We start from the raw sequence: 14,706 nt of genomic DNA on the forward strand, positions 1-14,706 counted from the left end.
AAAAATTTAAAAAGATGTATGATTTTAAAAGATCTTGACTGAGAACATAGTTTAGCTCCCTTATCATTTTGTCAGTGGGAGATTACCTTTAACTCCAACATGACCACCTTCTACCTTATCAGCAGCAAAATTTCAGTCTATAAGGGTAGCCCTCTGTTTAACATTGTCAGCACCTTTGAAGCTTCATCTTCATTATACACTTGCTGTCAACAGCTTCCAAAAATGAAGTCTAGTAGTCTCTCTTAGCTATTAAATATGTTGCCTTTTCTGTTACATATATATATATATATGTGTGTGTGTGTATATATATGTATATATATATGGAAATTAACACTAGGAAAAACTACTATTTTCCAGAAATGTGCATATCTACTTAAGATATTAGGATATATTTTATTAATAAAACAAACCAAAATAAAATTTAATTTTGAACAATGTAATATTAATCAAAACTCCAATAAAAAGTCAACATTTTAGATTAGATCAGATTAGATTCAGTACTAAATATCTTTTTATTTGGCTTTGCCTCTATTAAAATTGTACTGCTAATTTATAACAAAATTGTTCTAAAATTAATAGTACAAATTTTAATTCTTAAGAGATTTGCCTTTATTTCAAGAGAAAAGGCAAATTTTCTGTTCATTTATAAATCAAATCTTGAGATTGCTGCGATAGTTACAAAGATTTTGAAGGATTTTAGACATTTAACAATTAATAATTCAGAAAAGTCAGTTTCGTCCTTAAAGATTTTTTCTTAAATTTAAGCTCTCTAATAATAAAGATAATATCTTGTTATCTTTCCTAACACCCAGAGTAGTATATTATAATTAATAAATGTATGTCATCATCCCTTGAAAATCTCCAGAATTCTTTTGCTATTCCTGAAAAGCTGATGAATAGTGATGCAATTAATCCACAAATTCTTAATAAGTGACTACTATATGTTAGGCACTATGCTAAGCAATGGTGATACAAAGATGGAAAAAAAAAGTCTCAATTGTGAAAAACTTACATTTCATTGGTGTTAGTAATGGGTACACTTTTATGCATATATATATATATATATATATATATATATATATATATATATATATATATATATATATATATATATATATATATATATATATATATATATATATATATATATATGTATGTGTGTGTGTATTTTTTTTATCTCCCTTCATATACAAGGTATTTGGGGAGTTAGTGGAACATAAGCAGTTAGGAACATCAGAAATAGCCTCTTATAGGAATTGCACTTGAACAATGATCTGAAATAAGCTAAGGATTCTAAATAGAGCATTCCAAATATAGGGACTAGTTTAGACTATGGCACAGAGAAAGAAAAGAGAATCCCATAAGGAACAGCAAATAGGCCAGTCAGCCTGATACTATTGTAACCTTTACCATGAGGTACTTGCTGATGCTTGCCAACTCTTCAATTCTTTGCTTACAGACCACCTCTCTCATTCCCCATAGTAAGTGTTCTGAACCATTTTTCTTCTTTTTCTTCTTATCTCTGAAACAACTATGTTAAAGTACATGACCCAATCTCTTTAGCAGAAACTAAAAGCCCTGTTTCCCTTAAATCCCCTTAGGATTGTCATCATGTCCTTATTTTCCAAGTATGAAAGAAAAATTAGTATCATGTAGAAAAGAAATCATTGTTATTGTTATTCAGTAGTTTCAGACTTTTCATGATCCCATTTGGATTTATTAATTTATTTTACTTTCAATTTACAGAACAAAGCAAGCATTTTCTATAACTACAATAAAAAATGATTACACACGAAACTACAAATTTATCATATACAACTTTCTATTACCTCCAAATATACAATAGTTATGTTTCTTTTTTTCCCCTTCTTTTGCCTTCTCCCACCCTAGAGATGGTTATCATTAGATGAAAATAAGTGTATATTGTACATGTATGTATTTCTATATGTACATACATAAGTACATGTATATGTAATATAAAATTATTCTAAATATTTATATCAGGTTTTTTTTTGCTGGATGTAGATATCTTTCTTCATATCTCCTTTATTTTTAAAGTATATGTATACTCTTCAAAATGACTTCATTGCTCAATGTTGTTATTAAAATAATGTTGTTACTGTATACAATGTTCTCTTAGTTCTACTCACTTCATTCTTTATAATTTTTGTGTTTCCTTGGCAAAGACTTATTTTGCAGATGAGGAAACTGAGGCAAACAATTGATTAAGTGACTTGCCCAGTGTCACACAGCTTAGTGTCTTCAGTGAGATTTGAACTAAGGAGGATGAGTCTTCCTTATTTCATACCCAGTTTTCTACCTATTGCACCATCTAGCTGTTCAACCTTACGCTTTATTATGCTTTAGGACAAGTTAGAAACAACAAAAAAGGAGTTTCCAAGTATGCTGATGCACACCTTCAATCCCTGCTACTAGAAAGATTGACCTGCACTCCTTGAGCTCAGGAGTTCTTTAACTCCAAGCTAGATAATCAAACCATTGTGCCACCTAAAGACCTAAATCTTTCTAAACCTAAGAAATTATTACATCTTACCAAAAATCAGTCCCTGCTCAAAGCTATGTCAGGGTGCATATGTGACTCCTGAGAATCAGTATAGCTATGTACAGAGAATATCACCAGAAAGTTCATTATGAAATGATGTAAAGTTTTTGGCTATAAACATTCATGAATCACTTCTACTATTATATAAAGCGATTATAATAAGTATCCATAAGGTGTACACTCTTATTAATGAAATCCCAGGTCATCAACACATTCAGTAACAACAAAATTCATTTTCATATACTGTTTTGTGATTTATAAGCTGCTTTCTTATAACCTAAAGAGATGACAGTGTGTATATACCTAAACTTACATAAACTGAAAACACATACCACTTCTTCAAATATCAGAGAATAAAACTGGAAAGAAAAATAAATAATCAAAACAACATTCACTCTACTCCAAGGTTTTCTTCTTTTTGTTATGTAGTCATAAAAACCTGATTTCATCAGTAAACTTGAAAACCTTTGGCACACTCATTTAGTGACCAAATTTTAAAATATTCTGAAGCTTTCAAATTGCCTACAGCCTGCTACTTTTTGCCAAAAACCTTGGGCATAGCTTTGGAAGGAGATTTCAGTTCCCCAAGTCATCTCTGCACATGTCTGATAACTAATTTACTTTTAATACATTGGCTTGAGTTTCTACATGTGAATTCAACTTCCATTTGTTTGACTATCTCTTGTAAATAAAGAAGAAATTAAGGGTGTTCCTTCTGCTTATTAATTTAATTTATAAGCCAATTATAGCCATTATTTGATCATAAACTATGAGGAAAATATTTTAAATAAAAACAATGTAAACTTTGTAGTCTGATGAATAATTAAAACTTGTGTACACTCTCCTATCAGAAGTTCCTGGTGCAATAAGCAGATTCCAATAATTCCCTTGTCCCTAAAAACTTTCTATCATTTGAAATACTATGACAGGTAAATAAGGATAACTAGCATGACGTATTTAAGTCTGCAAAATGCTTTGATTTTCACAATGGCCCTGTAAGGAAGGTGAGATTATTATTTTATTTTGCACTTGTGGTTCAGACAAGTTAAAGGATTTATCCAGAGTTACAATGCTAACAAAAATGTTTTGTAAGCTGCCAAAATGAAATGTTTGAATTTAGCATTCTAGTCTCTACTTTGATACCTTTGGAAAGACTAGAATATTTTCTCCTCAATCTTCTTCTCTTAGAATCAATTCCTAGCTTCTTTCATATTCACTCCAAATGAAAAGTCCTTCTTGATATCCACAATTCATTGTCTCTTAAAATTATTTTTATCATAATGATAAGTACATTTTTAGTTTATATGTATTTAACTGTGTAGATCCCTACCAGAATCAAACTTCATGAGGACAAAAAAAAAATGTTTAATTGCCTTGTAGCTATTTAGTGAATTGCACACCTTATGCACTTATTAAATGCCTTTACAATGAAGATAGAACACATTATTATTAGGCAAGATGTCAGATCATTTTCCAGGTCAATAAGACCAATAGCAATAAGAGACAGAGGAAGAGAAAATGAAAAGAACACAGTAGGAAAAGAAGGAAGGCAACAAAAGTAAACCTCTCTGTTTCATAATTGTGCAAAACAGTTTAGTGAACAAAAAAAAAAAGAGGTTGTGGCCAAAATTAGAGAACCCACAGTATAAATTCTAAGTGCTAAGAGTTTATACAGTAAATTTGAGACTTCATGTATTGTTCTGTTTTTAATCTGTTACATGTACAACACTTACTAAAATAGTTTAGGGGGAAATAAAGCACATTTGAAGAATCAAAGCAAAAAATCTAGACAAAATTTTCACATGAAATAACAGAAGCTTAACTACCTATTTGAAGGATTATACCCACAGTCATCCTTGTCCTAATTGCCCTCCCATCCCTTCGCATCTTATATAAGATAGAGGAGATTTACAACCCCTATCTCACAGTCAAAGCCTTGGGTCATCAATAATACTGAAGCTATTGAGTTCACCAACTATGAAGAACTCTCATTTGATTCATACGTATCTCTTACTCAAGACTTAACCGCTGGCCAATTTCGACTGTTGGAAATAGATAATCGAGTAGTTCTACCCATAGAACTTCCAATTCCAAACATATAGAAATATATGTTTATGACTTATTTGTGGTCATGGATGCTACTGCCTTTTAGTTTCAAAAACAAGATGTTATAAAGCCCTTCAAATAACACTTCTTTATTCATTAGCTTCCAACAGAACATTTTATGCATAATGTGTGCTCTCAATAAACAATTGTAAAATTATATATTATATATAATCTACATATATATGTAGATTATCTACACAAACGTATATATATATATATGTATATTATATGCACATACAATGTATCCTCTTTTAGAAAGGAAATTTTATTCCTATTAGAAATCTTCTAATATGTCAAATTATGGAGTAAAAAAGATAAATCTTCTAACATTAAAAAAGTAATTCCAATTGGATTTCCATTATGGCTATATTTTAATCCATAACTGAATATTTTAATATATTTTATTAAAATACAACTATAGCTCTCATTATAATCAAATGCCACATTAAAGCAGGAAAAAAATCCCTCCAAACTTGATATCAGTTGTCACCGAGAATATTTGTCAACATCAATACATACATACATATTATATGTATACACACAGATATAAATATACATATTATATGTGTGTATGTGAATAAAGAAAAATTTGAATTTCAGTAACCTTCACCAAATCTACTTCTGAATAAAAATAGACACCATGTCAATTGAATAATAGTAACTGATTGAGACACTCTACATATATGACAGGTTTAAAAAGAAGTATAGTTTTAATTAGGGATATTTAACCTGCTGCTCCATACCTTAATAATAAACTGTTCCTAAATCTTAGGAAAGCATAACTCTCCCACTCTAAAAGGGGTTTTGATTCTTTAAGTTAATCTCATATTTTTTGACTTTCTAAGTGCTCTTACTTTCTATTTCTTCTTCCCAATCATTCATTTTATGAAAAATTTTAGAATTGTTATTTAACAGCATAATCTATTTCTACTGAGAAATCAAACAAATGAGTTGCTTATTTCATTTTTAGCTATTCCAGAACTTTGCATTCATCTCCCAACCCCAAACCTCATTTTTGATTTGGATAATCAGTTTTTATCAGTAGTTCTGGTCATCATTTGTTCATAACTGACAGACTAATCCGCCAGACCACTTTATTTCTTTCATTGTCAAGTACATTAGGCCGGGAATCAGGACTTAATACCCTTGAGAAATCCTCCCTTTGCAAAAGTTCAACTTTACTTGTCTGTCTAGACTGTCAGACTGCTTTCTCTTTCTCTACTCCTGACAAGCCCTTTTTATCATCCTTCTCCCTGGGGAGCTGGTCAATGAGATTTGTTAAGTCAGCCTTTAAAATCTATCCAGGTAAGAGTCACAATACTGGCACTACTTATGTTACCTAAATTAAAGCACTTTTAAAACTGCAGTGGAAATTTTGTGACAAAATTATGTGTATCTATGAGAGAAGAATTTATTTGACAAATTAATCTGTTACATTAAAGATAGATGTTAGTCCATCATTTAAAGTAGCTGCTAAACTTAAATTCCAGCCCCCAGTATAGAAAGGATAGCCTGATATACTACTAAGTAGCAAAACCAATATTAGCATCACTGACCTTAACTGCATTAACCAGTCATAATGCTAATGTTGCCCTAAAAATTGAAGGACACTTTAACTTATGAAAAAAAGATGACTGTAGAAGTTTAATAATTCATATCTGGGGATTGCAAATTGATTTTTTAAACATCTGGCAGTCTAGCATACTCTAAAGGATAATATTACAGAATTATGCATCAATTTGAAGTTCTGGCATCTTGCCATTGAAAGTTAATATTAGATTAAAAACCATCAAAGAAGACTTTTTTTTTTTTTTAAATAACACTACACTTAATGGGGATCATTTCTTTTCTGCTGAGTCATGAATAAAGCTTGAACCATTATTTAAAATCTGGGATCATGTATTGGGGCAATTATTCAGTGTATAAATGGATAATCTTTGTTTTCAAATATAAATGATTTAAGCCAAGATGGCAGAGTAGAGAAACACAACCACAATCTCCCAATAGTTTCTACTAAACTACTATAGAACAATGTCTCAAATTTAATTCTAGAGTGACAGAGATTTAAAAAAAAAAAAAAAGATTAGAGTGAGACATTCTTCCAATCTAAAAAATATAAAAGGTTAAAAAGAGATATCTGTTACTTGGACAAGATAGATGACCTAGAGTCCATGTGGATGAAACATCAGTGGTAGTTCTAGGAAATTATGATACAAGGAACAGCTTTGGGAGTTCTCAAGACAGACTTGACAAAAGGGATTTACTATTGATAAGAAAGATATTGCTTAGTTTCCCTGTGCTAACACTGAAAGCCGGATCAGACATTGTTCAGCAATTCCATTACCTATATCTTATTCTTGTTCATAGTTCACAGATTGAGAGGAACACTATCAGTCAATAGGGAATGGAAACTCTGAGGGGAGTAATACTTCTGGCCCAAAGGATTAAAGATCTTTAGGAAAGTATCATTTTCAGTCCCAAAGGAGGCAGAATTCTGGGGAGAAGTAGTTATTTTATTCCCATGGGTTTAGGGGGAATTGCTGTTTAAAGGCTCAATGTACCAATCAAGATATCAGGAAGCATATCATAGCCAAGATCAAATCACTTTGAAAATACCAAAAATGTCCAAACTCTTCAAATCAGCTCTGAAAAGAGCAATGCAGAAAAGTCTGAAGCTTGTGACAGTGTCCTCCTACTCCTTAACCCTGCGAAGAGAACCAACATTAATATAAAGTTCAAAATCAAGAACCAGATTGGCATGTGATCAAAAAACAATGTAAAATAACCATAAAAAGTTACTTTGGTGCCCTGGAAAAGCAAAACACAAACTCAGAAGAATACAAAGAAATCAAAACAATTATAAGCAAAGTCTCCAAGGACAAAAAGATGAATTAGAAACAAGCCCAGTAAGAATTCTTGAAAGAACAAAAACATCATTTTGAAAATTGAATAAGAATCCTAGAGGAAAAAAATAGCTAAAGAAAAGAAAGCAAAGCAAAAAAAAAATGAAAAAAAAAATAATGGGTTGATAAAAGATCACAAAAGTACTGAATAATAGCCAAAAAAAAACCCCAGAATTGATTTAATGTCAAAAAAGATAATGAAAATCCAATGATTAAAATAATTTCATAAAAATTAGAATTGAGCAAGTAGAAGCTAATAACTTCATGAAATAACAAGAAACAATACAAACAAGAGAAAAGAATAAGAAAAAAAAAAGATGTGAACTATCTCACTGAAAAAAACTGTTACCTGGAAAATAGATCAAGAGGAGATAGTATAAAAATTATTGTACTATCTGAAACTGCAATAAAAAATGAGGCTAAATTTAACATTTCAAGAAATTATCAAGAAAAAAATAAAAAGTGAAGGGGGCAGCTAGGTGGCGCAGTGGATAGAACATCAGCTTTGAATTCAGGAGGACCAGAGTTCAAATCTGGTATCAGACACTTAACACTTCCTAGCTGTGTGACCCTGGGCAAGTCACTTAACCCCAGCCTCAAAAAAAAAAAAAAAAAAAAAAAAAAAAAAAGTGAAAAAAGCCACTGATCACCATGTTAAAAGAAATCCTATAATTAAACCTCCCAAGAATATTTATAGCCAAATTTCAGAGTTCCCAAATAAAAGAGAAAATACTTAAAACTATAAAGAAACCATACAAATATTGTAGAGGTATAGTCAGGATCACATGAGATTTAACAACTATGACACTAAAGGATCAGAAGGCTTGGAATATTATATTCCAGGAGGCATATTCTTGGTTGTAAACATCTCACATATATAAGGAACTGATACATATTTATAAAAATAAGAGCCAATTCCCCAATTGATAAATAATAAAAGGATATGAACATGCAATTTTTAGAAAAATCAAAACTATCAATACTGATATTTTTAAATGCTCTAACTATGGATATTTTCACCTGGCAACACTACTACTGGGTTTGTATTCCAAAGAGATCACAGAAAAAAATAAAAGGGGCTATTTGTACAAAATATTTGTAGTAGCTCTTTTTGTGATGCAAAGAACTAGGAATTGGAGGATGCCCATAAATTGGGGAATGGTTGAACAAGTTGTGATACCTATTGTTTTGGAATACTATTGTTCTGTAAAAAATGACAAATATTATGGTTTCAGAAAAATCTTGGGAATCTTATATGAACTCATGTAGAATGAAATTAGGAGAACCAGAAGAACACTGAACACAGTAATAACAATGTGAAGATGATTAAATAGGAAAGGCTTAGGTACTATGATCAAGACAATGATGAAAGATAATTCCAAAGGACCCCCAGTGAAAAATGCTATCCTCCAGAAAGAAAAGTGATGAACTCTGAATACACTGTGAAGCATAATTTCTTTTTGCTTTCTTCATTTCTACTATTTTATTTTATTTGTTTTTGTGACATGGCTAATATGAAAATATTTTGTTTGATATCACATGTATAATCAAAATCAAATTGCCTGCTAAAGTACAATGAAGTGGCTTGCAGGGAGGAAAAAATATTAAAAATAATAAAAAAATTGGTTTTTTAAATTGACTTAAATTTCTTAATATTCAATATGGAAATTTTATAAAACAAAAAAAATTAAAAAAAACATTAAATGTGATGATACCAAAAATATTTCTTCTAGATAACCAAAGATGTTAATCAAATACTACATCTCAATCATCATGGACTTCACTGACCAGCAACCAACCAAAGTCTCAGGGACTGACTAGAATCCTTTCCCACACAGTTTGAAGGTAGTAAATGATTTTTGTATCTGAGCCCACTAGGGATTTTTTTGTGCTTAAGGAATGAACCACATGTTAAACCCCAAAAACATAAAGTACCTCCCATGAGGGAGGGGACAAAGAACAGAATCCACAAGAAAACAGCAAAAATTTACTACTGAGAAGACCGAAATACACAGAGTAAGCAGACTGGGTCAAAGAAGACTTTACTTGAAAGTTGCCTATTTTAATTATTTGTTTCTCTTGACCAAGTGTTGGTCTGTGTTATGTTTTACACAGTATGAAGTAAAACAAATGTTAATTTGACTTCTAAAATTGGCATCAAGGGACAAAGCCTCAAGGTACTGACAACTCTACTTAGTATTGCCATGAAATGTTATCAGTAAAAGATCTTAGATGTGGTTCTCTAACAGTTGTAGTAACAGCATCCATACAATAACAAAGTTTAATTCTGTAAGAATAAAAATAAAACTGAAGAAGTTTATAAAGAAAAGGAACATTTTTTCCTGAACCCCCTCCTCTGGGCTCAACAGGCATCAGCAACAAATGCTGGGGAACACAAGGACCTTGAGCTACTATATAATTGCCAGGAATAACTTGGTAAATGTATAGGGATAGAACAGTGTGTTCTCAATGCCAACAATGGCATTTGAAAATGGTGAAAATGATTACTCACTAGAGATGCCAAGGGGAGAACTTAGATTTTTTATTTCCTCCTCATATTCTCTGTTATATGCATTAACTACTGACATCAGGAGACCTTTGTAAGCCAGAGGGATGGTTTCTGCCAAGCAATCAGACACAAGTCTTTAGAGTGAAAACATTTCAGTACATAATAGGCTAGTCTTGGATAGTACTGTGAAGTTAACAAAATTTGTCTTCCCCATCATAATCTATCATCTCTTAATCAAACTTTCTCACTCATTTCTCCTATCAAGTTTTAGAAAGGTGAAAGTGAAAGATAATAGGAACTTGAATCAGAAAACATTTAAGTTTCCACTCTGGTACTTTCAACCCACATGAATTTAAGAAAATTCTATCAACTCTCTGGGCTTCTTTTACCTCATCAATAAAATGAGGTATTTGGCCTAGATGTTCCCAAAATTCCATTGCAGATGTAAATTCTATTAATTGCTCATATATTTCATTCATGTTAAAGTGTAAATGGTGACTTTAATTGCCATTCATCTCAGGGATATTTACACTTAAAAGATATAAAAACTTTGAGAGAAAGGGCTAAAGTTCTAATTGTGGAGTCAGTGAGATCAATTTATGTGTTGGAAAAATATTTGGGGTTTAGTAGCTTTCTCTGAATCCTCAGGAGGATCAAATCTATTCTTACTGGTACTAAAGTGAGTATACAGGTCTTATCACTGGTTGTTTATTGCCTTAAGTTTATGGAGTAATGTCATCAAACAAAAATTATAGTTTTAGAGCTAGAAAGAAACTTCAAGGACACTGAATTCAATGTCTTCATTTTACACATAACGAAACTGAGGTCTAGAGGGATTAAATGAATTATAAAGGATAAAATAACCGTATTTGAGGTAGGATTGGAACCTAAAGTTCTTCTTGAGTCCAAGTTCAACTCTATTTGCTACTCAAATAACTTTCCTAAGCTAAAAGTATTGATAGTATAAGAATTCCCATCATGACCCTAATATAATAATATGTTTATTAGTGCAATATGATAAATAATAACATGACAATAAATTTGACTCTAAGGCTTTGCTTTTCTAATTAAAGAAAATTCTTTTTGGTTGAACTCCTATTGCTCAGTTATATTGACTTTAGAAGCCAATAGAGTATTCTGTACTAAAATTTAGCTAGTTAAATAATGAGAAAATTTAGGCAATGTAGGTGTAGTCATTATTTGGAGCATAATTGAACTAGTTAAGCCTTTATTTCTTCCTTTACTTCAACCCAGTCACCATCAGGTAGATGGAGCTTTCTTGTTAGTAAAGAAAATAAATCAGTTATGAGCCTCTTATGGTACAGAATTATTTGAATATATGGTATTAGCAAGAAATCCAGGGAGAAAAGGTACTAAATACTTGTCTGAAATTTTCTTTTTATCAAAAGCAGCTGGGCCCATATCCCAATATTATGTGTATAGACAGGGCTAAATAACAGCTGTCAAACTCCTTAGCATTGTACATAGAAAGAAATATAGTAATTGTAACATAATACTGACTTAAAATATTACATCTCAGTAGGTACTGTCCTTCTTCTTTTTTAAAAGACATTATACTATAAAAATCTTTTATCAGACTTCTAACCTGTGCTACAAAATTCAATTGGTAAAGAAAGTATCATCTGGAAGGACTTTTAAGCAAATGATTTTTCTTGAATTTTCAAGTGCTACAGAAATCCTTTACATCTCTAGAACTGCCTGCTTTTTAGATATGTCTAGACCAGTTTCTCCAAAATGCCATCAACACAGAATTTTTTTTTCCACCCCTGAGGCTGGGATTAAGTGACTTGCCCAGGGTCACACATCTAGGAAGTGTTAAGTGTCTGAGATCAAATTTGAACTCAGGTCCTCTTGAATTCAAGGCTGGTGCTCTATCCACTGCACCACTTAGCTGCCCCTCAATACAGAATTTTTTAAAAATTATGCCTCTTTATATTGTTTGCTGTAACATTTGAATGTCTATTAAAGTTTTTTTTAACCTTTTCAATATTTGTGGCTAGAAATAAAAAAATAGAAGCATTTAATAAAATTCCAATGGCTTCCCATTACAAAATATGAATTATAAATGTTTTTTGAAAATAGATAAAAAAATTAATATGACAAATGATATAAAACATACATATATGTGTATAAAAACACAAAGAGATGAATATGTTTATGCAATATAAATGTAAATGAATTTTCATCTCTTCTAACAATTCATTTGTGTTTTTTAAATGTTTATTAAAACATTTACTTTTTTATCAATTTTTTATCATTTTTATATTCAGGTACATATGCATTATAAATATTTAAATTATTAATAGCTACATATATAATTGATAGAGCTCCAGACTGGGAGTCAAGATCAGAGTTCAAATTTGTCATCAGACATTAGGTGTAGCTAACCACCAAGGTTCAAGATTCTTGAAATGAAATTACAACTGTAAAGCAGTGAACATAGCATCTGGCACCCAATAAGTATTACATAAATGTTAGGTGTTATCATAATTAAATTAAGAAATCATGAACCATAAAGTGAGAAAAAAACCTTTCAATAGTAATAATATATTGCACATTTAAAGAATTTTGTCATTTACAAAAGGTCTTGCTCTGTAGATAGATAAATGTAAATATTACTATCCTAATTTTACAGATAAGAAAAAATGGCTCAAAGAGCTTTAAATAAACATGTTTCTAGTAACATGAGAGTTTTCTAAGAAGTTCCTAAGCCAAGATATTGAAAACAAGCCTTTTCACTACAGGACATATTATCTCTTACTAAACTCAAAAGATGTTCTGGAAGCAGGTGAATATCTGAACTTCTCCAGGACAAATAATTCTCCTCCTGAAGAGTTTTTCCATCGTTCAGACTCTATGACTTCCTCATCAAGGACACTGAAATGTTTTGTCAACCCTCCTGAGAAGACATTCTTCTGAATGTCCAAACAATATGACTCTTATTTTAAATGAATTGTATTTCTTCTTGACTGTTTCTCCAAGAAAATAGATAACTGATCATCTCCCTCTTTTAAAAGATTAAAAAAAATAAAATTATGAACTTTTATGTTCTGTAGTTCCACTTTATCTTTCCTCTTGGCAAGCAGTCAGAAATCAAGATGGGGGAAGCTAGGTGGCATAGTGGATAGAGTACTGGACCTAAAATCAGGAAGACTCATATTCCTAATCTTAGACACTTACTAATTATGTGACTCTGGGCAAAACATTTATTCCTATTTTCTCAATTTCCTCATTTGTAAAATGAGCTAGAGAAGGAAATGGCAAACCACTTAAGTATCTTTGTCATAAAAACTACCAAAAAGGGCCATGAAGAGTTAGACACAATAAAGCAGCGGTCATCAAAACTATTTGGTATTGGATAAGAAATAGACTCATTGATCAGTGGAATAGGTTAGGTTTACAGGATATAATCAATAAATATAACAATCTAGTGTTTGAGAAACCCAAAGACCCCAGCTTTGGGGATAAGAATTCACTGTTTAACAAAGACTGCTGGGAAATTACTATGGTAGAAACTAGGCATTGACCCACACCTAACACCTTATACGAAGATAAGTCAAAATAGGTTCATTATCTAGGCATAAAGAATGATATTATAAATAGATTAGAAGAACATAGGATAGTTAACCTCTCAGACCTATGGAGGAGGAAGGAATTTGTGACAAAATAAGAAATAGAAATAGTTTGATTATATCAAGTCAAAAAAAGTTTTTGTACAAACGAAACTTATGAAGACAAGATTAGAAGGGAAGCAATAAACTGGGAAAACATGTTTATAGTCAAAGGTTCTGATAAAAGCCTGCTTTCCAAAATATATAGAGAACTGACTCTAATTTATAAGAAATCAAGCTATTCTCCAATTGATAAATGATCAAAGGATATGAACACACAATTTTCAGATAAAGAATTGAAACTATTTCTAGTCATATGAAAAGATGCTCCAAGTCATTATTAATCAGAGAAATACAAATTAAGACAACTCTGAGATGCCACTACATACCTCTCAAATTGGCTAAGATGACAGGAAAAGATAATGATGAATGTTAGAGAAGATATAGGAAAACTGGGACACTGATGCCTGGTTGGTGGAATTGTGAACTATTCTAGAGAGCAATTTGGAACTATGCTCAAAAAGTTATCAAACTGTGCATACCCTTTGACTCAGCAGTGTTACTACCAGGCTTATATCCCAAAGATATCTTAAAGAAGGGAAAGGGACCTGTATGCAAAAAAATGTTTGTGGCAGTCCTTTTTGTAGTGGCTAGAAACTGGAAACTGGATGGATGCCCGTCAATTGAAAAATAGTTGAATAAATTGTGGTATATGAATGTTATGGAATATTATTGTTCTGTAAGAAATGTCCAGCAGGATCATTTCAGAAAGGCCCGGAGAGACTTACAGAACTGGTTCTGAGTGAAATGAGCAGAACCAGGAGCTCAATTTACACTTCAACAACAATACGGTATGAGGATCAATTCTGTTGGACATGGCTCTCTTCAACAATGATGATCCAAATTAGTTCCAATTGTTCAGTAATGAAGAGAACCAGCTAAAGAACTATGGGAAATGAGAATGGACCACAACCTAGTATTTCTACTCTTTCT

General features: G+C 31.5%; 1 protein-coding gene across 1 annotated transcript in view; it reads right to left on the reverse strand.

Annotated features, from left to right (window-relative positions):
* Positions 1–14,706, reverse strand: part of SEMA3E (semaphorin 3E) — a 352,963-nt gene that overhangs the window by 232,770 nt on the left and 105,487 nt on the right. The window lies entirely within an intron of this gene.

This window comes from Sminthopsis crassicaudata, chromosome 5 (assembly GCF_048593235.1).
Source record: "Sminthopsis crassicaudata isolate SCR6 chromosome 5, ASM4859323v1, whole genome shotgun sequence".
Taxonomy (NCBI): domain Eukaryota; kingdom Metazoa; phylum Chordata; class Mammalia; order Dasyuromorphia; family Dasyuridae; genus Sminthopsis; species Sminthopsis crassicaudata.